Source organism: Tupaia chinensis, unplaced genomic scaffold (assembly GCF_000334495.1).
Source record: "Tupaia chinensis unplaced genomic scaffold, TupChi_1.0 Scaffold143654_1, whole genome shotgun sequence".
NCBI classification, from domain to species: Eukaryota; Metazoa; Chordata; class Mammalia; order Scandentia; family Tupaiidae; genus Tupaia; species Tupaia belangeri.
The window spans coordinates 363317-389690 of record NW_006203502.1 but is presented as its reverse complement, the minus strand read 5'-3'; the positions used below and the strand labels follow the sequence as shown (position 1 = coordinate 389690).

The window sequence follows — 26374 nt, the reverse complement described above, 5'->3', positions numbered from 1 at the left end:
ACAATGTCTCTCCTTCATAGCTTGGCTTGCTTAAAATTTTAAGAAAAAACTAAGACACTTTCAGATAAAGGAAAGGTGAGGGAGTTCATTACCACTAGACCCGCTCTACAGAAAATGCTAAAGGGAGTCAGTCAAATTGAAACAAAAGGGTGTAAGACAGTAACCTGAAGTCATATGAAGATATAAAAATCTACAATAAAGGTAAATACATAGGTTAATATAAAAACCAGTATGATAGAATTTCATTTATAACTGCCCTATAAGTTTTGTACTGAATTTAAAGATAAATATATAAAAGGTGTTATACATTTATATTAATGGACATATACAAAGAGACAATATTTTACCTCAATAATATAAAGGGAGAGCATAACTTTAAAGTAGTAATTTTTTGTATAGGACTGAAATTAATTTGGCAACAATTTAAAATAAATTGTTATAATTTAGGATTTTATATGTAATTTCCAATGGCACTACCAACAAAATATCTACATAATATACACACAAGGAAAAGAGAAGTGCCACTGTAGGTATAGTATTTCAGTTTGGGAAGATGAAGTTTTTGAGAAGGATGGTAGTGATGGCTACACAACAATGTGAATGTTTTTAATGTCAGTAAACTATACACTTGAAAATTATTAAGACAGTAAATCTCATGTTACATATATTGGATTGTCAGAAAAGTCACAACATATTTCTTCTGTTTTTTTCTATGCAAAAATGCATCATGAGCTGTTTTTTTTTTTTCATTTTTATTTTTTGAGGGGGGAGGTTTTTGCTATAGGGCAGATGTACTCACCAGAGAGACAGAAAATGAGAACTCACCCCCGGGGGCATGGCCACACCACAATCTCTTCTCAGGATCCTGGGAATGCATGCATATGTGCCCAGCATGAGTTTCAGCTGCTGCATCTGGGACTCGAACTGTGGTCGACTACATGGGAGAGTCCAGTGAAATAACCATTACACCAACTGCTAGTCCCAGGGTGGGAAGGGTCTTATTTAAGAAGTCTTTGCCTATCCCAATGTCTCCCAGAGTTTTTCCAGTGTTTTCCACCAGTAGTTTTATAGTTAGAAGTCTTAGGATTAGATCTTTGATCCACTTTGACTTGATTTTTGTCAATGGTGAGAGACAGGGGTTCAGATTCATCTTCCTGCAGGTGGATATCCAGTTTTTCCAGAACCATTTGCTAAAGAGGTTTTCCTTTTCCCACTACATTGACTAGTATCCTTTGTCAAAAATCAGTTGTCTGTATGTTTGGGGGTTTATTTCTGGGGTCTCTATTATTTTTCATTGGTCCACCTGTCTGTTTCTGTACCAATACCATGCTGCTTTGATTATCAAAGCTTTATGGTATATTTTCAGGCGAGGGAGTGAGATGCCTCCAAGTCCACTCTTGTGCAGAATTGCTGTGGCAATACAAGGTCTTTTATGATTCCAGACAAACTGTATGATTCTTTTCTAAATCTGTGAAAAATGTCTCTAGCATCTTGATTGGGATTGTGTTAAATATGTAGATTAATTTGGGAAGAATTGTCATTTTGATTATTTTAATTCTTCCAATCCAGGAACATGGGATGTCCTTCCAATTTTTTGTGTCATTTTAATTTCTTTTTTAAGATTCCCATAATTTTCCTTTTAGAGGTCTTCAGCTTCTTTGGTTAAAATTATTCCTAGATGTCTTATACTTTTTTGTGGCTATGGTAAATGGAATTACTTTCTTCAGTTCTATTTCAGTCTGTCTGCTGTTCGTATATAGAAATCCTACAGATTTCTGTATGTTAATTTTGTATCATGCCACTTTACTGTATTCATTTATTACTTAAAGGAATTTTTTCATAGATACCCTTGAGTCTTCTATGTACACAATCATGTCATCTGCAAATAGAAAGAATTTCACCTCGTTTCTTATTTGAATGCCTTTTATTTTATTCTCTTTTCTGACTGCATTGGTGAGAATTTTCAGTACTATACTGAAAAGGAGTGGAGAAAGTGGGCATCCTTGTCTTGTACCAATTTTTAGTGGAAAAACTTTCAGCTTTTCCCCACTCAGAATGATGTTTGCTATGGGTTTTTCATAGATAACTTTTACTGTTTTGAGGAATGATCCTTGGATGCTGACTTTGCCAAGAGTCTTGATGATGAGGGATACTGTATCTTATCAAATGCTTATTCTGCCATCAATTGATACGATCATATGTTTTTTCTCTTTCTTTCTGTTAATATGGTGTATTACATTTATAGTTTTATGCATGTTGAACCATCCTTGCATCCCTGGAATAAACCCTACCTGATTGTGATGTATAATCGTTTTTATATGTTGTTGGAGACAAATTGTTAGTATCCTGTTGAGAATTTTTGTGTCTATATTTATTAGAGATAATGGTTTATAGATTTCCTTGTCCTAGCCTTGTCTGTTTTAAGGATAAGGGTGACGTAGAATGAATTTGGGAGAGTCCTCCCCTTTTGGATTTTTAGAAATAACTTGAGTAGAATGGGGGTTAACTCTTCTTTAAACGTTTTGTAGAATTCAGAGGTGAAGCCATCTGGACTAGGGCTTTTCTTTGTTGAAAGGTTATTTATTACTGATTCAGTCTCCTGGCTTCTTATGGGCCTATTCAGACTTTGTATATCCTCCTGACTCAATTTTGGTGGATTATATGTGTCTAGGAATTTGTCTACCTCATTCAGATTTTGTTTATTGGTGTATAGTTATTCATAGTATCCTCTAGTGATGTTTGATATTTCTATTATGTCTGTTGTTACATTGCCTGCTTCATTGCAAATTTGATTTATCTGGTTCCTTTCTCTCCTCTTAATACATCTTGCTAGTGGTGTATCAATTTTGTTTATCTTTTCAAAGAACCAGATTTTACTTTCTGTATAGTTCGTTTATTTTCTATTGCATTTATTTCTGTTCAGATCTTTATTATTTATTTTCTCCTGTTTTTTTGTTTTGTTTTGTTTTTGTTTTTGTTTTTGTTTTGCTGTTGCTTTTCCAATTCCCTAAGCTTGATGTGAGGTTGTCTATTTACCACCTTTCCATCTTTTTCTTATGTACACTAATTGCTATGAATTTCCCTCTTATGACTGTTTTTGTTTTTGTGGTGTCCCATAGATTATGGAAACTTGTATATTCATTATTATGTTTTCATACTTTTTTATATTCTTTTTTTTTGGAGAGGTTTTTGTTAAAGGGCGTGTGTGCTCACCAGACAGACAGAGAGAGACAGAGTGACAGAAAGCGAGAAATCACCCCCCCAAAGGGGATGGCCACGCCGCAATCCCTTCTCCTCCATTCTCCTCTCGGGATCTTGGGCATGTCTTAGCAATTGTGAATAATGTTGCAATAAATGCCAATGTGCCTGGTGGATTACTTTCTTGCTTTCTCTTTCTCTCTCTTTTTCTCTCTCTCTCTCCCCTTACTGATTTCAATGTGTATTCTTGCACTGTAATAAACCATAACCATGTAAGTAACAGGTCTTCTGAGTTCTGTCCTTCTGGCAAATCATGATACCTTTGTGTGATTTTGAGGAACCCTGACAAACTATAGATTTAGTATAAACTGGTCGAACTCTAAGAGCCTTGGAATTGCCACAATTTCTCTATATACCAACTCCAAAAATATAAAATAAAAGGTTCAGTCTTGTTCCTCTGTCCAACACAGAGACTTTGTGCATATGTATTTTAAAGTATTATCATCTTATTATAATAATTTTTTAAAAACAGTTCTCTTAAGTATAATTTACATAACAGGGTTTCTGTATGGTACCTGAGTTTCAAAGTTTATTCCTATGTCCTCCAAAAGAAACCACAACTTAAAAAAAAATATTAAACTCTGAACAGACTTACCAAAGTTTGTTCCTCTGGTACTTGTTTATTTGATGTCTATATGATTCCAAAATGCTCTGAACATTTAAGTTTGTTAAATCACATAATGACTTGATATTTTCTGGTATATGTATATCATAGAAGTGTGAAAAATGTGATTTTTGTCTCCTTTATGTAACAAATTTGTATGATTCCTCTGGACAGAATCAATATTTAAAAACGCATCCAGAGAAACAGTTTAAACAGATGTATACTAAATTATTGATTGATTATTTCTGGATGGTAGGACTACAGGTAATTACTAAAATTCTACTTTGTATGTTCCTTAAACTACTGAACATTTGGTAATAAGCCTGCATAATTCCATCTTTAGACATATCAAAATATAAAAAGGCTCCCTGCTCCCCTACCATCCCACAGATAGGTACAAAGAAACCTTACTCCCAAGCCCACATACTGCACAGCACGCAGCACACAACTACTGCCTTGCATTAGGCATCCCCTGCTCAGCCCAAGCTGCTTTGGGAACAGAGAGGCTGAAAGGATATGTCCACCTGAAGACAGTGAATGACTGCAAATAAATAATTAATTAATTTTTAAAAAATTATCAACCAGAACTTCTGGAGAATGAAGACTACAATACAGGAAATTGAATCCTCCCTCAAAAGTATTAATGGGAGATTAAGATCATGCAGACACAGACTCTCTAAATTGGAAGACAAAACCTCTGACTTAGGCAAAACCACCAAAAAAAAAAAAAAAGAAAGAAAAAAATTACAATTAAAAAAAAAGGACAACATATGGAAAATATTAGACCCTATTAAACACCAAAATATTTAAATAGTGTGTATTCCAGAAGGCAAAGAATCTGATAAAGGTATAGAAAATCTACACCATGAAATACTTGCTGAAAACTTTCCAAATCTAGAGAAATGTTCAGACATCCAGCTCCAGGAAATACAAAGAACACCAAACAAAATCAACATAAAACTATCATCGCCATAACACATCATAGCTAGATTGGTATAACTCAAAGACAAATTCAACATTCTAAAACTGGCAAAAGAGAAGTATCAACTTACTTACAAAGGTTATCCTATTGGGTGGACATTAGATCTCTCAACCAAAACAATGCAGTGAAGGAAAGAATGGGAAGATAATATTCAAAACTCTAAAAGAACAAAAATTTCAACCAAGATTCTATACTTGGCAAAATTACTTTTCAAAATGAAAGGAGAAATAAAATCATTCTCAGATAAACAGAAATGGAAAAAATTAACCAATACTAGACCAGCTGCTCGAGAAGTACTGAAGAGAGAAGTACTGAAGAGAATACTATATCAGGAAAATTAAAAAGAGACAAATAGAAATAAGAGATAAAAAAACTAAGAAAATCACTAACAAATTGGCAAAGGTAAGTCCACAAAAATTGATTAAAATATTAACTATTAATGGATTAAATTCTCTATTTAAAAAACAGAGCCTAGCTAAATGGATAAAACGAACAAACAAAACCAAGAATCTTCTATATGCTGCGTACAATAAACATATCTCACTGATAAAGACATATAGAGTTTGAAAGTCAACAGCTGAGGCCAACAAGTGGTGTGGTGGTTAAAGTGATGGACTCCCACAAGGTCAACTGTGGTTTGAGTCCTGGACCTGGTGGCTTGCTGTCTTGCTTTCTCACTCACTCTCTCTTTCATACGTGCCTTGTAAACAATTAAAAAATAAGATAATAAAAATTTTAAAATAATTATTAAAAAAAAAAGAAAGTCAAGGACATTCAAAGAAATGCATTTCATGCAAACAGAAACCAAAACAAGGCTGGAGAACTAATAGCTAACAAAATAGATTTTAAAGTAAAAATTGTAAAAAGAGACAAAAACACTATATAGAACTAAAGAAATTAATTCACCAAATTATAAATATCTATGCACCCAACCAAAACAGGAGCCCCCAAATACAAGAATAAAATATTCTAGAGCTAGAGAGATAAACTGCAACACACTAATTATTAGAGATTTCAACACCCCACTGTCATTCTGAATAGGTCATCTAGACAGAAAATAAAGAAAAAAAACACAGAAGCTAAATGATACCATAAATCAAATGGACCTGACAGACAGTTATAATACATTTCCCTCAACTACACATTTTTTTCAACCCCATATTAAACATTTTCAAAGACAGACCACATAATAGGACATAAAACAAGTCTTTACATATAAAAGTATAGAAACTATAGCCATCATACTCTCTGAGCACAATAGAATTAAATTTGAAATCAACAACAGAAAGTCCCTCCAAAAATGCATGAATACATAGAAACAGAAAATCTACTCCTGAATGACTTCCAAACTACTGAGGAAATTAAGAATGAATTAAAAATTCCTTGAGACAAATTACAACTGAGACACACTGTACTAGAATCTATGGGACACAGTGAAAGCAGTCCTAAAAGGAGAGTTTACAGCGATTAGTGCAAATAAATAAAAACAAAAAAATTCAAAGATGTTCACACAACAATGAGATGAAACATCTCAAGGAACTGGAAAAGCAACAACAACAAAAATTCTAATACTAGAAAAAAAGAAAATAATAAAGATCAGACCAGAAATAAATGAAAAAGAAAATTAAAAAAAAAATTAACTAAAAAAAAAGCTGGTCTCAGACCAGTGGATAACATAATGGCTATGTCGCTGGACTCCCATGTAATCAACCACAGTTTGAGTCCCGGACCTGGTGGCTTAAACTCACGCTGGGTGCGTGTGTGTACATTCCTAAGATCCTGAGAGAAGAATGGAGAAGAAGGGATTGTGGCATGGCCATCCCCCCCCCCTGGGGGGGTGATTTCTTGCTTTCTATCTCTCTGTCACTCTCTTTCTGGCGAAGGCACACGCCCTATAGCAAAAATCTCTCCAAATAAAGAAAGAAAGAAAGAAAACAAAAAGTTAGTTCTTTGAGAAGATAAAAACTGACAAACCGTTAGCTAGGCTAACCAAATAAAACAGAGAAAGGAGCTAAATAAATTAAATATGTAGTAAATCAGGCAATATAACAAAAGATGTCACAAAAATTCAAAAGATCATGGGAACCAGCAGTTAGCATAATGGCTATGTCGCTGGACTCCCACGTAGTCGACTGCAGTTCGCGTCTCGGACCCGGTGGCTTATAAAACTCATGCCGGGCGCATGTGCGTGTGTGCCCAAGATCCCAAGAGGAGAATGGAGGAGAAGGGACTGTGGCATACCCATCCTCTCTGGGGGGTGATTTCTCACTTTCTGTCTCTATGTCTCTCTCTGTCTGGCAAGCGCACACATCCTATAACGAAAACCTCTCCAAAAAAAAAAAATTTCAAAAGATCATAAGAGGGTTCTACCTGCAACTTTATGTCAACAAACTACAAAACCTAGATGAACTTGACAAATTTTCGGACATATACAACATTCCAAGACTGAATCAGGAAGAACTGAAAGCCAGAATAGAGCAACAACACGAAACAAGATTGAAACTCCTAGAAATGATAAATAAATTCAGTAAAGCAGCATGATACAAAATCAATATGCAAAAAATAAAAAGTGTTTTCATATACAAACAATGAAAAAAATTGAGGTAAAATTGAAGAGAGCAATCCAATTTACAATAGCCACAAAAACCAACAAACAGAAACACCCTTATAACTAACCAAAGAGGTAAAAGACCTCTACAAGGCAAACTATGGAAAATTGAAAAAAGAGATAAACAAAAGTGGAAAGACATTATGTTTCTAGATTGGAAAAATCAATACGATGAAAATGTCAATTCTATCCAAATTAATTAACAAATTCAATGTAATCCTGATTAAATTATCAGAGATATTCTTCAGGAAATAGAAAAAAACAATGATACAATTTGTCTGAAATCATAAAAGGCCCCGTATCAATACCAAGGCAATACTGTGCAAAAAGAACAAAGTAGGAAGCATTTCTCCCTGATCTCAAAACAGGGACCAGCAGATGGCGTAATGGTTATGTCACTGGACTCCCACATAGTTGACCACAGTTCAAGTTCTAGACCCAGTGTCTCGAAAATCTTGCCAGGCACATGTGAGTGTGTGCCCAAAATCCTGAGAGGAGAATGGAGAAAGGATAATGGTGTGGCCATTTCCCCTAAGGGGTGATTTCTCACCTCTGTCTCTTTGTCTTTCTCTGTTTCTCCAGCAAAGGCATGCACCCTATAGCCAAAAGAACTCTAAAAAAAAAAATACAAAATTGTGATAACCAAAAAACTGCATGGTTCTGGCACCAAAACAGATGTGTAGACCAATGGAACAGAATTCAGCAATAAATCCCAAAACATACAGGCAAGTGATTTTGACAAAGGGCACAAGACAATCCAATGGAGAAAAGAAAGTCTGTTCTGCAAATAAAGCTGAAAGAACTGGATAGCCACCTCCAGAAAAATGAAACTGGATTCCTATCTCTCATCAACAAAAGTCTGCCGGGGTCCAGCCTCGGCGTGGGTGGGTTATCTCGACGGAGGCAGCAAAGGTGAATAGAAGACAGAGGCCTCGATGCTTTCATGCACGTCCTATGCCGGACACACCTCAAAGATCGCTCTCTGAGGAGTGACAACTGCTAGGAATCATCGTGCCTTTTTATTGAAAATGTGATACATGCAAGTAAATGGGTGAGGGGCAGTAAAAGATTTACTCTAAGGAACAGGGTATACAAAGCATGGAAGCAATAATTATAAAACATGCTGTTTGTCTTGTTAGCTCAGGTAAAGTCAATCACAGTTCTCAGGATGAGGAAGTCCATTTGTCTGCTGTATCTTCTTCTTAGATCTTGATTACTGGGAAGAGTCTTTTGAAGAGGGGGCTTGCAGGATGTTTGACAACTTCAGTCCCGGGCCAGGGCGATAACGTTGCTGGTTACAATGACCTAGATGGAAATCTTGTCTTGCTAAGTAAAGACACAGTTAATATATGGACTATCTATACATTACAACAATAGAGGATGAGTCTATGATCTTATATGGGAAAGGAAGATGATCTTGTAGCTCCGGAGACAACACAGGATGTTTTATTAGCAGTTTTTCATAGTCAACAGCACATAGATGAGAAACTCTTTGTAGTTGAAAGCTACCTGTTGCTTTAGATAAGAACTCCCAGCTAAAATGGTTAATCTTTCTGTGGAGCCCTCAGCTTTGTTTATTCTGTTGTCCCATCCAGGCTTTTTCCTCTAATAAATCTGTGGGTTCCTGCATTTTGTTTGTTGAGTCTTGTCAATTAGTGAGTTCTTTTGTTTTATCTCTGAGTCTCTGTTATGTGGTGAATGTGCTGACTTTGCTAGTGTGAGTTAACTTTGGCCTGTAGCTTTAACAAGGGGTATGTAAGTAAAACTAACCTTAAACTAACTCAGTCTACATATGCTTCTAATGCTAATTTGGTTTATACTAACTTAATCTATATGTTAATTTTGGCTTAAAAACAGACAGGTGGGGGAGTCTTAAACTTCCTGATCCTCCTGTCAGTCTTAGGGAACCACATTCCTACAAGAGCACTAATTGGCTTTATTGCAATTGTTGGGGGTGATGTTTTACCCTTGCAGGGTACCGTAATAACAGTAAAACTCACGGCAGAGAAATTGAATACCGGCCAGTTCAAGGACACAAGGGAGGGCTCGTAAACCGGGCCTTGCCTCAGTTTCTTCCCAGTCCAGGCCTTGCCTTAGAATGGGAGGCAGCATCCTTACCAGCTTGTGTTGCCTGCATGGCCCCGTCAAAAGTCAACTCAAAGTGGATCAAAGATCTAAATGTAAAACTTCAAGTTATACAACTACTGGTAGAAAACACAAGGGAAACACTTAAAGACACTAGAGCAGGCAGATTTCTTAAATAAGACAATACAGACAATAATACCCAAAATAGACAACTGGGATTACATCAAGCTAAAAAGCTTCTGCACAGCAAAGAAAACAATAATTAGAGTGAAAAGAAAATCTAGGGGTGGGAGGGGAGAAGAGGGCCAAAACAAACAAACAAACAAACAAACAAACTTTTGGAATGGGAGAACATACTTGCACTATACTTCACATAACGGATTAATATCCAAAATATACAGGGAACTCCAGCAACTCACTCAAAGGAAAAAAAAAAAAAGAACCCCATTTTAAAAATGGGCAGCTGAGTTGAACTAACAATTTTCTAAGGAAGATATACAAATGGCCAAAAAGATTATGAAAAAATGCTCAACATCTCTTATCATAAAGAAAATGCAAATTAAAACCACAATGAAATACCACTTTGTCCCAGTAAGAATGGCTCTCCATCAAGAAAATAAAGAATGACAAAGTGCTAGTAAGGCTGTGGTGAAAAGATAACCCTCCTACACTGCTGGTGGAAATGTAAATTGGTACAGCTACGAAAATAGAAATTATGGAAATAATATGGAGATCCTCAAAAACCGACAAATAGAACTTCCACTTAACACAGTAATCCCTCCTTTGTATTTACCCAAAGGATAGGAAAATACTGGGTCAGAAAGATATATATCCATATTCACTGCAGTATTATCCACAATTGCTAAGCCACGGGATCGACTCAAGCGCCCAAGAACAGATGACTGGTAGAAAAAAGTGGCACATGTACACTATGGAATTTTACTCAGCCATAAGAAATAATGAAACTCTGTTATTTGATACAAAGTGAACGAACATATTTAATGCTAAGCAGATGTACTAAGCCAGATTATGAAAGACAAACACTGTATGTCCCCACTCAATATATACTAAATGGCTGCACTCTATGACAGAAAGACCTGAAGATATAATGGTAAAGAAGACAAGTGTGAATACCAGGCACTAAAGGAGAGGAGGTGGATAGCGGAGGGTGGATAGGAGGGGTTTAGTAAGAAACTTTTTGTTTTTGTTTTTTTTTTTTGAGAGGTTTTTCCTACAGGGCATGTGCGTTCATCAGAGACAGAGAGACAGAAAGCGAGAAATCATCCCCCGGGGGGATGGCCACACCGCAATCCCTTCTCCTCCATTCTCCTCTTAGGATCTTGAGCACGCACGCCCATGCACCCAACGTGAGTTTTAAGCCACTGGGTCCGGGACTCAAACCATGGTCGACTACATGGGAGTCCAGCAACATAGCCATTACGCTAACTGCTGGTCCTGTATATTTTTAAAATTTGTATGACTAAATTCATAGTTTCTCATCTGCATGATATTATATCACATGTATATAATATAATTAACGTTCCCCATATTACCGGGAACTATACTTGCAGATCACTATCTTAAAGGCCTCAGGAACCAGCAGGTGGTGTAGTGGTTAAGGCACTGGACTCCTATGTAGTTGACAGCAGTTTCAGTCCCAGCCTCAGTGGCTTGAAACTCATGCCGGGCATATGTACGCATGTGCCCAAAATCCCAAGAGAAGAATTGAGGAGAAGGGATTGCGGCATGGCCATCCCCTCTACTGGGAGATGATTTCTTGCTTTCTGTCTGTCTCTCCAGTGAGTGCACACGCCCTATAGCAAAAATCTCTCTTTATTGGTAGTCTTTGATTCTAGATGAGGACACAATTTTCTAAGTTTACTTAAATGCATGAAGTTACAGACATTCTAGGAGAAAGAAAACATTATAAAGTATATTAATAATTTTGAATACGAACTTCAAGAGGATTATAGCCCCTTGTGAGCACCAAAATGGAGTCAAACCACCTTAAAATTTGCAAATCTGGCTTTGAAGTACCCATCAAAATTAATTTTATGTTTTCATTGTTTTTGATTTATAAAAAAAAATTATGGAAATACCTAGAATCTTCACATACCAGCTTTTTTTTTTTTTTTTTTAAATCCCTCTTGAGGATGAGGGCTTAAGTGACAAGTCATTATTAAGAGCTCTAGGGCTATGCCCATATTATATTTTATATTTAACCTTTGTAAAAAAAAAAAAACTCAGGCAGAGACATACTATCTACATTTTATAATAAAAAGTATAAAACAGAAAGATTAGTAAATATTGATCTTTTTGAAATATAGGGAGAGTAAACAGAAACTAAATTTCTAATTTAATTTTGTAAGAGAGATTTTTACTACAGGGCACATGCACTCACTGGAGAGACAGCAAGAAATCACCCCCCAGAGGAGAAGACCATGCCATAGTCCCTTTTCTTCCATTCTCCTCTTGGGATTCTGGGCATGCATACACACATGCCCAGTGTGTATGGGACTTGTTAAGTTTTAAGCTGCTAGGTCTGGGACTTGAACTACAGTCGACTATGTGGGAGTCCAGTAATGTAACCATTATGCCATCTGCTGGTTCCTCTAATTTAATTTTAATTAATTTAAATGTAAATATAAAATAAATGTAAATGTGTTCATAATAAGATAGCTTTATTTTGGTGGGATTGTATTTCACCTTAACAACTGAAAATTTAGCTGCCAAACTGAAAAGTCCAATAGTAAAACGTGTGCTAAATATGAAAATGTAGTATGATGAAAGGAATATAAAAGTGCTTATATTACATGTGTTTATATTAAATGTGTTTGTATTACACGTTGAAATGGTATTTTGGCTATATTGGTTTAAATGAAATATATCATCAAAACTAATTTCAGCTGTTTCTTTTACTTTTTAAAATATGTTTAGTAGAAAGTTCTACTAAATGAACCACTTGTGTAATTATACATATGTTCACTTATATTTGCATTAGCCTGTGCTGCTTTAGACTGTGCTGCTTTGTACTGCTTTATCCCCATAGGTGAACTGAAACAAAATCACACTGTGCAGAATCACAAACAACTGTTGGTTGATACCATTCAAATCTCCTCATGGATACTCTGGAAAAACTCCCTACCCGTGTTAACATAGACTTCTATTAATAAAACTCCAATCATATTCCCATTCCTATATCTCCAAAGCCAACTTTGTCACTGACTGAAATCAATTGAACCATCTCCTACCTTGCTTTGTTTAAAAATCTAATTTGTGAACAAGATTAAAAATATTTGGTGTTAGTCCACCTAACCACTGGTCTCTCTCTTAACAAATCATATTCTAAGACAAAGTTTTAATTTATCTTCCACGAATTTTATTTTTATACCATCAGAATACTTTCAGAAGAAAGGAGCACATGTAGAATTAAATCATTTATCCAGTGAGTATGTGAATAAGAACTGAAAAGGAAAAGGGCATTTGGAAAGGCACTGGAAGGGACCCATCTCTATGATTCTGTTATTAATTGGGAAGGGATGGCCTAGAGATCATATACAAGGATAGGTCACAATCAGGACAATTTAAGAGACAGAAAGCTGAGATTATGTGTTCTACAAAACACAAACGTATTTGACAGAACCAAAAAACAATAAACACAAACTGACCTTGGGTTGGCCTTAAAATAAGCAGCAACACTCTCTTCCACTTTGGGGGGGGGGGCTTCTCTTGCAGAACTTCAGAATCAAGAAGAGACTCATCAGGTTCTAAACTGGCTAAATAAGGAGGCATTATACACTACCAGACAAGCCCTATCACACACAGCACTCGAATGAAGGTAAGAGGGAAACTAGAATTCTGATGATTCTTTCCCATACCAATAAAAAAACTACCACCAGTGCCTAGAGTTGGACTCATAACTTCACAGCAGTTTCAAAGAGGCACAATTCAGGAACCAGCAGTTAGCGTAATGGCTAAGTCGCTGGACTCCAAGTAGTCGACTGCGGTTGGTGTCCGGGACCCAGTGGCTTAGAACTCAAGTCAGGCGCATGTGCGTGGGTGCCCAAGATCCCTAGAGGAGAATGGAGAAGGGATTGCGGCGTGACCATCCCCCCTGGGGGGTGATTTCTCGCTTTCTGTCTCTATGTCTCTCTCTGTCTGTCTGGCACGCGCAAGCGCCCTATAGTGAAAACCTCTCCAAAAAAAAGAGGCACAATTTAGGAAATACTGCTGTTTTAAAATGCTTCCAAGAGGGAACCAGCAGTTAGCGTAATGGCTATGTCGCTGGACTCCCACGTAGTCAACCACAGTTCACGTCCTGGACCCGGTGGCTTAAAACTCACGCCGGGCACGTGTGCATGCGTGCCCAAGATCCCAAGAGGAGAATGGAGGAGAAGGGATTGCTGCGTGACCATCTCCCCTGGGGGGTGATTTCTCGCTTTCTGTCTCTGTCTGGCGAGCGCAGAGGCCCTATAGCAAAAAAAAAGACCTCTCCAAAAAAAAAAAAAAAAAATGCTTCCAAGAGTGGTTCTCCCAAGGAAGGAGTTCTGTACCCATGCTTTCCCCTTCATTTATTCCCACAAGCCTGTCTAGGAAACAAGTATAATTTCATCCCATGACTTGTGGTGTACTTTTCTGCTTTGAATTTTCATCCTAGGGCTAAAATTCATGACTTCTCTCCTTTTTTTTTTTTTTCTTCCTAGTTCTGCTTGGAACTTTTTGGCCATCCCCCTGGGGGGTTGGGGGATGATTTCTCACTTTCTGTCTCTCTGCCTCTGGCAAGCACACGTGCCCTGTAGCTAGTTTTTTCCAGCATTTGCTGGAAAAAAAACGTGGGAAATCACCCCCAGAGGTAATGGCCATGCCATAACTCCTTCTGCTCCATTCTCCCATTCAATTTTGGGTACCACATGCATTTGGCCTCCCTTTTTCTCAAGGGCAGGGTCCAGAACTGGAACCTTGCAGTCAGCCATGTGGGATCCATTCACTTTAACCACCACATAACCTAGTTGGTCCCATGACTTTTCTTTTGAGGACCATTTTTCTATACAGTTGGATCCAACTGACTATAGTATGTGGAGACATAAGTAGCGTATCAAGACAAACGTGTTCCAAGAAACCAGGTACCTAAAACTGAACCCTGACAGTCACTTCATCAGTGTCCCTCTGTGTTAAGCACTAGGGACAAAATGCCCAGATAAAGACAACACAGATCAAGCTTCAATGCACTGGGAGTCTCATTGAGGAGAAATAAAGATACATATAACATAGAATTAGAGAAATGACACTTTTTCCAAAACACAATGAAACTCTTACAGACTCATTAAAAAGCTGAAAAACAGGGACTGGAGGATGGCACGATGGTTATGTGGGTGGGCTCCCAAGTAGTCCATGCGGTTCGAGTCCTGGAGATAGAGGCTTAAAGCTCATCCCAGGTGCGTGTCCCTGCATGCCCAAGATCCAGAGAGGAAAATGGAGAAGGGATTGAGGCTGGCCATCACCCTGGGGAGGGTGATTTCTCTCTTTCTGTCTCTCTGTCGCTCTGTTTCCAGCGAGCGCACACACCCTACAGCAAAAATCTCCCTTAAAAAAATGAAAAAAAAAAATAAATAAAACATCTTACGTCTTTGACAATTTACGTCTGTCACAAGCAGAACCAGGGGCATGGGGCTACTCACAGTCCCAGTTAAGACACATAAATACACTCAGCGCCTTCCTCCCTCCACAGTGACGCCATTGCAAACAAACGCCCCCACTGTCATCGTCGCCCGCAGCTCGGGCACACCTTGGCTCAAGGCTCCTGGTTCCACGAAGTCCACCCACGCCCACAGAGAGGGCAGCCAGCTCACCACGAGCTCCTCCCGCGGCCCCACGTGGGCCATCTCCACTCACCAGGCGAAGCTCATTAACCACAGCACCGGAACGGAAACCAGAGGTCGAAGATCGGTCACTGTCCCTGGGCCTGTGGGAAACGTAGTTCTCCTCGGGACAGGGCTGGTTGCTCAACGGAGCCCTGCGGCCAGCAAGTCCATGGCACACTGAGAAACTCCGGGGAGTCGCCCGTGCATAAACCGCCTGTCGTGGGCGGTTGCAGATGGCGGATCTTCCAGGCCCAGAAAAGGCGGGTGAGAGCCTCTGGAAGCGAGCTCAAGTCCGGGAAGGAATCAGGAGGAGGAAGTGATCGAAACCCGGCCCACGGAGGGCCCAGAAGGGAACCGGAAGCCTTGCTTACCCGCACACCCTGTTCTGGAGAAAACCGGGGAGCCAACCCGGGGAGCTCTGGGGGCAGAAGGGACTCGCGGACTCCTGTGAAGAGCGCGAAGAGGAAACCAGGACGGCAGCTGAGAAGGCCTGAAGCCCGTACTGGATATCCGGCTGGAGAAGTGGGAGGCAAGAACTGGGGAACAGGGCCTGGTGAGGCGACGCTCCAGGCCGGCCTGAAAGGGAGGGACCCCAGGGTGTGTGGCCTGTGATCGGGAACCTGAGTGTGACCGGGGATTTTTGTTTTTTTTCCAGATGAGAAAGCTTGCGGACACTGCGTGGGCACCGTAGCGCGCGCGTTTGCCTTGTGCGTGTTTTATGCCATCAGGGCCAGGAAGACCTTCAGTCCACCTGTCGATACAACCATGGTTTTTTTTGTCACCAAAATCCATTTTATCGGTTCTAGAATTCTTTGTCTCCTTTAGCTCATCGTAATGTCTTTGAGATTTGTTAATGTGTAGTTCATTTTTTAAAATTTCTGAACAACAATCCATTATGAGAATGTCAGTTTGTAATTTTTTTTTCCTTGACGAACATTTGGCACATTTCTAGGTTTTATATATTATGAATAAATCTGGCTTGCTTGCATTTTTCCTTGGTAAATTCCCTGGCGGGGGGGGGGAGGTGCTTGGTAATTGGTGAATTTAACTTTCTTTTTTCTTTTTTTTAAAAATAATTATTTATTTTATTTTATTTATTCATTCATTTTATTTTTTTAGTTTGACCAGAGAGAGACAGAGGGTGAGAGTGAGAGAGAGAGGAAGTGAGAAAGCAAGCCACCAGATTCAGGACTTGAACCCTGGTTGGCCATGTGAGAGTGTCCAGCACCTTAACCATCATGCCACATGCTGGTCCCTTTTTTTTTTTTTTTTAATGAGAAGTTATCTTTCCATGTGCTGGTCAGAGACACCAAGAGAGAGAAAGTGAGAACTCACCCCCCCACACACTCTCCCATCCCCCTGGGCGGGATGGCCACACCATCATTCCTTCTCCATTCTCTGAGGATTTGGCATAAGCACACACCAGCACGTGGTATGAGTTTCAGGCTACTGGGTCCAGGACTCAAACTGCAGTAGGCCATGTGGGAGTTCAGCACCTTTACCAGCTAGCCACCTTCTGACCCCTAAACAACCCTTTTATATATACTAGAATGATTAGTTTAAGTGATTTGTGTTTTCTCAGTTTGGTTTGGTATGTTTGCATGGAATTAATAAGTGGGATTAGCGGTATATGAAATCATAAGAAACTGAATATCCGTACCAACTATTATTTATCATAGTTTTGTGTGTGCTTTCCGAAACTAAAAGTGGATCACATTGTAAGTGATATTAATGCATCACTGAGAAACTCTAATGTATGCCACTTTGCTTATAAAATTATGACTATTTTGTTTTGTTTTGTCTTGTTTAGAGAGTTTTTTGCTATAGGGCATGTGTGCTTGCCAGAAAGACAGAGCCAGAGAGATAGAAAATGAGAAATTGTGGGAGGCTGTGCACCAGCGAGTCTGCTGAGGTCATTAGGTTCCAGTTTCTCAGAAAGCAAACAATTATACAATGCCAAAGGCCATGACTGGCTCCCCTTCAAAAACCTCACTTTCAAAACTTGCTCTGATTGGCCACTAGAATCCCTCAGATTTGCATATCCAGCACCTCATGATTGGTCCAAAAGTAACCAATCATAACCCACCTTTAACAACCAATCACAGCCCACCAGCATGTATATAACCACGATGCCTGGCCCACAATCCCCAGACGACCCAGAAGACCCAGAAGAGTTGTAACACTGCATCATCTCCGGAAGACCCTGAAGAGTTGTAACACTGCATTGTCTCCGGAAGACCCTGAGGAGTTGTAACACCGCGTCATCTCTGGATGACCCTGAAGAGTTGTGACACCGCGTCGTCTCCATGCTGCTCACAATAGACGACGTGACCCTGAAGAGTTGTAACACTGCATCGTCTCCGTGCTGTATCGTGCTGCCCACAATAAATGGAAGACGCTGAAGACACTGTGTTATCTCCGTGTTGTAACACTGCGCCGCTTGTCCCGGCTCTCACTCCTTCCCTCAGAAAACCTGTTTGACTGTCCCTCCAGGTCGGGACAAGAAATCACCCCCTGGTGGGATGGCCATGCCGCAATCCCTTCTCCTCCATTCTCCTCTCAGAATCTTGGGCATGCACACACACGCGCCTGGCATCACTTTAAGCCACCGGGGACTCGAACCTCAGCCAGCTACAGGAGAGTTCAGCGACATAGCCATTACACTAACTGCTGGTCCCAAATTATTACTGTTTCTAGTAAGTAAAATAGTATAAATATTGGAAAGTAAGAGGGAAATTATGATTTCTAGATTATAGGATTGCATACCTGGAGACATCATACAAACTAAATCAATATGTTTAAATGACTAAGAATCTATAGGTACCATGGAAGAAAAATACTTTCACCCCTACTACTTTAAACAGTTAGATTTGAGTTATGGGTTTTTGTTGTTTTTTTTGGGTTTTTTTTTTTTTGCTGTTTATAAATGAAATCAATGATTTAATAACTTCTTCAGGCACTCTAAGCTAAACAAAAGTACTTGAAATACTTTTTATAAATATTATCAATATTTATTAGCACTGGTTGCTCAGACATAGACCAAAGGATTTTTCATGGAGTGTGTGCAGTTGGCACAATCACATGAATGACATTTTAGCAATAACTATGATAAGAACATTTTAAAAACATATACCCTATGAGCAAAAAAATCCAACTTCTACTAAATAACATTCCTGGAAATACATATTCCAAAAATATGTGTCTTTATAGCAGAAGTATTTGTCATACCAATAGATTATGAACAACATGAAGAATATCGAATACATTTATTTTAGCAAACTTATAAAGGAGTATTCTATTACATGAGAATAATTCAGAATGATTTAAGTCAATATAAATGATAACATAATTTTCAAAATGTTAGAAAAGTTTTGCATATACAAGTGTATACAAATATGCATGTATTTACAAAGTTAATAGTTGAAATGTCATAAGAAACAAAGCATACTATGTTCTGGGAGTAAGACTAGGAGACATTATGAAGCAAAAGCACAGAAAAAATACAACTTTTTTTCTCCAAAAGAAATAGAATTAAAACATCACAGAAATAAAAAAGATAATTAGAAACTATGATGAAAAACTATATGCCAATAAGCTAAAGTATCTCAGAAAATGACTAAATCTCTGGACACATGTGACTCAGAAAGAATGAACAAAAATTATATAGATGACATGAAGACACCAATAAAAACTACTATGATTGAATCACTAATAAAGAGTTTCTCAATCACATGGGCATTCTCACAGTAATTAAAATAGTCATTTTCTAATTGAAATTTTCACTATAAAAATCAGTATTTCAATCTTTATTTGAAGGGAAAAAAATTCTCCACCTGCCTGTAGTTCAAAGTGTATTTAGTTTCTTTGTTACCCTAAGAAGTATTACTGAATAGCTCATTCTTAGCATAATGATTATTAATTAATATTTAACAGTAAATATTGGAGCCAGAGAGCAATGTGGTGGTTAGGGTGCTGAACTCCCACATGACCAACCATAATTCAAGTTTTTGTTGGCAAAAAATGTCAACAGTATATATAAAAGATGTAAACAGCACACTCAACATGACCTAATTAATGTTTAAAGAACACTATAGCCCACGACTAGAGAATCAGATTATTTTCATGCAGCAATTCATGATAAGAGAAATGTTACATCTTTAGGAAAACTGGCCTGTTTTAAAAGGTCAGTTTGACTGCATGCATTTAGCACAAATGATTTCATTTTTGTTTGGTCTGGTATGCCAGGACCTAGTGCAGAAGGCTAGTATAAAATAATGGTTTCCCATAAATTTAACATACAACATTAAATCCCTTCTACCCAGGAAGGTAGATTCATTTTGACCATGAATACAATTATTGTCTTTTCTGCCCATTCTACTTCATCCAGTGCCATTTTATGAAAAGATCACAGAGTATTTGAGTCACCGAACCAGGATCCCATATAACATTATATCAGACCAAGGGACTGATAACACCTTCATAGTGAAGGTGTTGTGGCAGTGATGTCATAACCTTGAGATCCACTTAAAATGGATCTACCATGCTAATAAAGTGATTAGATGGCCAGTTGGAAGTCTAGCTATCTCAGAAAGTCCACATAATGAAAATAAAGTACCAGTTTCCCAAATGCAGGCAAACTGAATCTATTGCTATTTAACAATATCCTTTCACCAAGAAGTAGAATTATCGGTTTTGGACAAGATTTCAGTGTGATGCCCAAATCCAAGCACAACAAGAAAGTTTCCTTAACCAAAACTGCCAAGAAAGGCTTGGAACTACAACAGAACCTTTTAGAAGAGCTTCGGAAATGTGTGGACACATACAAGTACCTCTTCATCTTCTCCATGGCCAACATGAGGAACAGCAAGCTGAAGGACATCCAGAGTACCTGGAATCACAGCTGGATGTTCTTTAGGAAAAACAAGGTGATGATGGTGGCCTTGGGTCAAAGCCCAGCTGATAAATACAAAGACAATCTGCACCGGGTCAGCAAGAAGTTGCGGGGTGAAGTCGGTCTTTTCACCAACTGCACTAAGGAGGAGGTGAATGAGTCGTTCACAAAATAGACAGAAATGGACTAGCCCAAGCTGGGAACAAAGCAGCTTTCACTGTAAGCCTTGATCCAGGGTCCCTGGAGCAGTTCCCCCACTTCATGGAGCCACAGCAGAGGCAGCTGGGCCTGCCCACCACCCTCAAGAGGGGTGTAGTGACTCTCCTCTCCGACTATAAGGTGTACAAGGAGGGTGGCGTGCTGACACCAGAGCAGGCCCAGGTCCTGAAGCTTTTTGGGTACGAGATGGCCAAATTCAAAGTGACTATGAAGTATATGTGGGATGCACAGGAAAGTTCCAGCCTGTGGGAGACAACGTGCCAGAGAGTGCATCCGAGTCAGCAGAAGAATCAGAGGATGACGACGACCACTGATGGGGACTCGGGACTGAAGGCCTTAGGCATGTTCCGGGTCCCAAGCAGACCACGCAGTACTGCCCCGCACACCTCTGGAGGGGCAGCTGTCTACTTTGCTGCCGGTGCAGATGGGAGAGTGATGGGCACTGAGTGATTCTGTAGAGAATAAAACTGGTTGCAGAGGTCTGCCATAGGCAACAAAAGAGACATCCCTTAGGGGGGAAAAAAGAATTATGGGTTTTGAAACAAAGAGGAACAACTATAAGTGGTCCCATTTAGAATCACTCCTAAAAAATCATTTGAGGAAGTTTTGTTACTTTTACCCAAAATGTCTAGATATGGCAGATTTAGAGGTCTTGATTTGCAAAAATTAGATGCTTCCAACAGCGGGTAAAGCAAGAGTCCCATTGAATTATATAGTTGTCCCAACCCGGGGGGACAGCCGAACAGGTTTCCTGAGTGAAGGAGTGAGAGCCGGGACAAGCGGCGTAGTGTTACAGCATGGCAACAACACCGTGTGTTCAGTGTCGTCTGTTTATTGTGGGCAGCAAGGTACAGCACAGAGATGACACAGTGTTACAACTCTTAAGCGTCGCGTCGTCTATTGTGAGCAGCACGGAGACAACGCATTGTCACAACTCTCCAGGGTTGCGTCGTCTATTGTGAGCAGTACGGAGACGACGCAGTGTCACAACTCTTCAGGCTCGTCCAGAGACGATGTAGTGTTACAGCTCTTTAGGGTCGTCTGGAGACTGTGCGGTGTTTCAGCTCTTCAGGCTCTCCTGGTCGTCTGTGTCTTCCTGGTCGTCTGGCTACTGTGGGCCAGGCATCGTGGTTATATACATGCTGGTGGGTTGTAAATGGTCGGCTGTGATTGGTTGTAAATGGTGGGACGTGATTGGTTGTAAACAGTGGGTTATGATTGGTTGCTTTTGGACCAATCATGAGGTGCCAGATATGCAAATTTGAGGGATTCTAGTGGCCAATCAGAGCAAGGTTTCGAAGGTCAGGTTTTTTGAAGGGAACCAATCATGGCAATTGTTTGCTCTCTAAGGAACCTTGGCAGACTCGCAGGTGCGCAGTCTCCCACATATAGTAACTTACAAATTTTTTCTAAACATTTGGGGATGTTTGTGGCACAATACCAGCAGGCCTGTTAAGAAGCAGGACTCCCATATGGCCTATGGTTTGAGTCCCGGACCTGGCAGCTTGCTTTCTCACTTTCCTTCTCTCTCTCTCTCTGGTCAAATAAAAAATAATAATGATGATGAATAAAGCTTAAAAAGTTGTTTTTAAAAAAGAAAGAAATTATTCTCATTGTCAGAAAAATTTATAGGTGCTTTACAATGGAGGAAAAAATAGACTTCAAAAGTTTGTGCAAAATTAAAAGATAAAAAAAAATTTTTGGAGAGATTTTCGCTATAGGGCGCGTGCGCTCGCCAGACAGAGACAGACAGAGAGACAGAAAGCGAGAAATCACCCCCCAGGGGGGATGACCATGCTGCAATTCTCCTCTTGGGATCTTGGGCATGCCCAACTCAGGCCCAGCCTGAGTTTTAAGCCACTGGGACCGGGACGCGAACCACAGTTGACTACATGGGAGTCCAACGACATAGCCATTACGCTAACTGCTGATCCCAAAGATAAAAATTTTTATAATAAATCTTTGGGACTAACAGATGACATAATGGTTATGTTGCTAGATTCCCATAGTCTGCCATAGTTTAAGTCCTAGACCCAGCAGCTTAAAACTCATGCCAGGTGCTTGTACATGTGTGCTCAAAATAGCAAGAGGAGAATAGAGGAGAAAGGACTGCAGCATGGACATCCACCCTCAGCATGGCCATCCCTCCTGTGGGGTGATTTCTCACTTTCTGTCTCTATGTCTCTGGCAAGTGCACATGCCCTATAGCAAAACAAACAAACAAACAAACAAACAAACAAAAAAACAAACAAACAAACAAACAAAAAAAACCTCCCTAAAAATATAAATCTTTATTTCTCAATGAATCTCTATCAAGTTCAAGACATTTTTATAAGTGGAAATATGAGCTATTTAGTCCATTCCAAAAGAACTCAGAGTCCTGGAAATTTGACCATGTCTATTTTACATTATTATCTGAAGAAAAATAAGTAATGCCCTTTAAACTTAGATTTATTTTTTAATTGGAAAACTAAAAGAAGTCAGAAGGAGTCATATCAGGACTATAAGATGAATGTCTGTTATATTTTCCATTGAAACTCATAAGATTACTCTTTTTGGTTTGTTTTTAAAAGAGACTTTTGCAGGACCATCAGTTAGCATAATGGCTATGTCACTGGACTTCTATGTAGTCGACTGCAGTTCGAGTCCTGGACCTGGTGGCTTAAACTCATGCCAGGCGCCTGTGCATGCGTGCCCAAGATCCCGAGAGGAGAATGGAGGAGAAGGGATTGCGGTGTGGCCATCCCCCCGGGGGGATGATTTCTCGCTTTATGTCTCTCTGTCTCTCTCTGTCTTTCTGGCGAGCCCACACACCCTATAGCAAAAACCTCTCCAAAAATAGAAAAAGAAAAAAGAAAAAATAGACTTTTGCTACAGAGTGCATGCACTTGCCAGAGACAGAGACAGAAAGCAATAAATCACTCCCAAGGGGGATGGCCATGACACAATCGCCTCTCCTCTATTCTCTTGGGATTTTAGGCATGCACACTACCCACCCAGCATGAGTTTTAAGTCAATAGGTCCAGATTCAAACTCAGTTGACTACGTGGGAGTCCAGCAATAAAACCATTACACAATCTGCTGGTCCTTGCAAAATTACTTGTTTGATGAGCGGTATGGGCAGGAGCATTGTCATGGTGGAGAAGGACTCTAGTGAAGCATTCTCCAACTTTTTTTGCTAAAACTTTGGCTAACTTTCTCAAAGCACTCTAGTAATAAGTAGATGTTATTGTTCTTTGGCCTTCCAGAAAGTTGAAAGCAAATCACCTTGGACATCCCAAAGATCATCCTATTACCTTTGCTCCTGAACAGTCCACTTGTGCTTTGACTGGCCCACTTTTACCTCGTGGTAGCCAGTGTTTTGATTGTGTTCTGTTTCCAAAATCTTCCTGTAACAATTCTTTGAAGAAATGCTTTAGGATCTTGATCTCGCCTGTTTAAAATTTCTATTGAAATATCTGCTCCTGTCTGCAGCTGAGAGTGCAACAGTTTGGGACCTATCAGTAGAAAGTTTGGTCAACTAATTTTTCAGCCAGAATTGTGTAAGCTGAACAACTGATATGTCCATGGTATTTGCTATTGTTTCTGCTCATAATTGTCAGTCCTGTTCAATTAGGATTCAAACAAGGTTAATTTTTTTTTGAGAGATTTTCGCCATAGGGCGCGTGCGCTCACCAGACAGACAGAGAGAGACATAGAGACAGAAAGCGAGAAATCACCCCCCAGGGGGGATGGCCACACCGCAATCCCTTCTCCTCCATTCTCCTCTCGGGATCTTGGGCACACGCACCCAGCGTGAGTTTTAAGCCACCGGGTGCGGTATGCGAACCGCGGTCGACTACGTGGGAGTCCAGCGACATAGCCATTACACTAACTGCTGGTTCCCAAACAAGGTTAATTTTTTCTTGCAAATGTATGCAGCTAAAAAATAATGGAGGAAACTTAAATGCATGTTATTTAGTAAAAGAAGTCAATCTGAAAAGGTTTTATACTTAATGATTCCAACTATATGACATTCTAGAAAAGGCAAAACTAAGGACAAAGTAAAAAGATTATAGTTGACAGAGATTAAGAGAAGGGAAGGATGAGTAGGCAGAAGATATTTAAAGGCAGTGAAACTATTCTATATGATAGTACAATGGTAAATGCATGTCATACATCTGTTAAACCCTATAGAATGTAGATCATCAAGAGAGAACCTTTAATGTAAACTACAGACTTTGAGTAATAAAGATTCGTCAATTTAAGTTTACTTGGTTACCAAAGCACCACTCTAGTGCAGGATGTGAATAGTGGGGAAGGTTGTGCATGTAAGGACCAAGGGACATTATGAGAACTCTATACTTTCCATTGAAATATCCTGTAAACCTAAAACTGGTCTAGAAAGTATTCTATCAATTTTTTAAAAAGAAAAACATAAGAGTTCTTATGTCCAAATTGTTGTGCCTTGGAATAGACAAATACTTAATTTTATAACTATGTTCTTTTTTTTTTTTGAAGAGGTTTTTGCCATAGGGTGCATACGCTCACCAGACAGACAGAGAAAGACAGAGAGACAGAAAGCAAGAAATCACCCCCTCAGTGGGGATGGCCACACCACAATCCCTTCTCCTCCATTCTCCTCTCGGGATCTTGGGCACGCACGCACACATGCCCGGCGTGAGTTTTAAGCCACCGGGTCTGGGACTCGAACTACAGTCGACTACATGGGAGTCTAGCAACATAGCCATTACACTAACTGCTGGTTCCCCATAACTATATTCTGAAGTGGGTCTATAATTTTAAATTTCTATAAGTTACATTTGTTCCATATCCTTACTAAAATAGGACTTTTCTAGAGTTATTGGTTTTATTTTTCACCTATTTTTGTCACTCTGATAGGAGTTTCTTGGTATTCACTATTTTTTAAATTTTTATTTATTTCTTCCATGAGGGAGACAAGGAAACAAGAACCTCCAAAAGGGTCTTTAGGTCAGATTCACCCGCAGTGTTAGCCAGCCTGGATTACAGGCATGAATGTGTGTGCCAGATATACCCTACTTACTGTTATTTTAATTTGGACTTTCCTGGTGATTCACAATTCTGATGTTTTCAAGATGATAAAGCATAAACCATAAAACAATAAATTGTTAAAATATACTTAAAATTTCAATATTTATGCTCTTGAAATGACAGTTAAGAAAAGGCATGCCACAGACCAGAAGAAAATAGTCATAAATACATGTATATTCAAACAATGACATGTCCAGAATATATGAAAAACATTTTCAACTCAGTAAGTGCATAAAAACAAATAGGGAAAATATTTAAAACTCATAAACATTTATGTGCATAGCCAATGAATGCTCAACATCATTTTTCATTATAGAAATGCAAATTTAACATTTAATACTTGTTCACATACCCTACCTGGAAATGGAAGACTGACAATACCATTAAGATGTTTTTACAAAGATATGGAAGTAGAGCTCTTACACGCTAATGGTAAGAATATAAAATGCTACAACTTTGGAAAACAGTTTGGTAACTTCTTATAAAATTACATGTGCGGAGCCAGCAGATGGCATGGTGATTAAAACACTGGACACCCACATGGCTGACCTCAGTTTGAGCCTTGGACCTGGGGGCCTGAAAATCATGCCAGGTATGTATGCATGCACGCCCAAAATCCTAGGAGGAGAATGTAAGAGAAGAAATTGTGCAATGGCCATCCTGGGGAATGATTTCTCACATTCCCTCACTGTCTGTCTCTCTCCATCGGGCATGCACACCTTACTTTAAAAAAAAAATTGCACAAGTATTGGGTGATTATAATGTTAAATTTTGTCCTAAGCTAGCTTGCTTGCTTGCTTGCTTGCTTTCTTTC

General features: G+C 39.2%; 1 long non-coding RNA gene and 1 pseudogene across 1 annotated transcript in view; both read left to right on the top strand.

The window, feature by feature from the left end:
• LOC106733402 (uncharacterized) overlaps positions 1 to 12745 on the top strand; it is a 61357-nt gene extending 48612 nt beyond the window's left edge. The window contains exon 4 of the long non-coding RNA XR_001369509.1: positions 12587 to 12745. This is a non-coding gene — a long non-coding RNA (uncharacterized LOC106733402). The remainder of the gene's footprint in view (positions 1 to 12586) is intronic.
• A 6577-nt stretch (positions 12746 to 19322) lies between these two features.
• LOC102480678 (mRNA turnover protein 4 homolog pseudogene) lies at positions 19323 to 21273 on the top strand (annotated as a pseudogene).
• The last annotated feature ends 5101 nt before the right edge of the window (positions 21274 to 26374 follow it).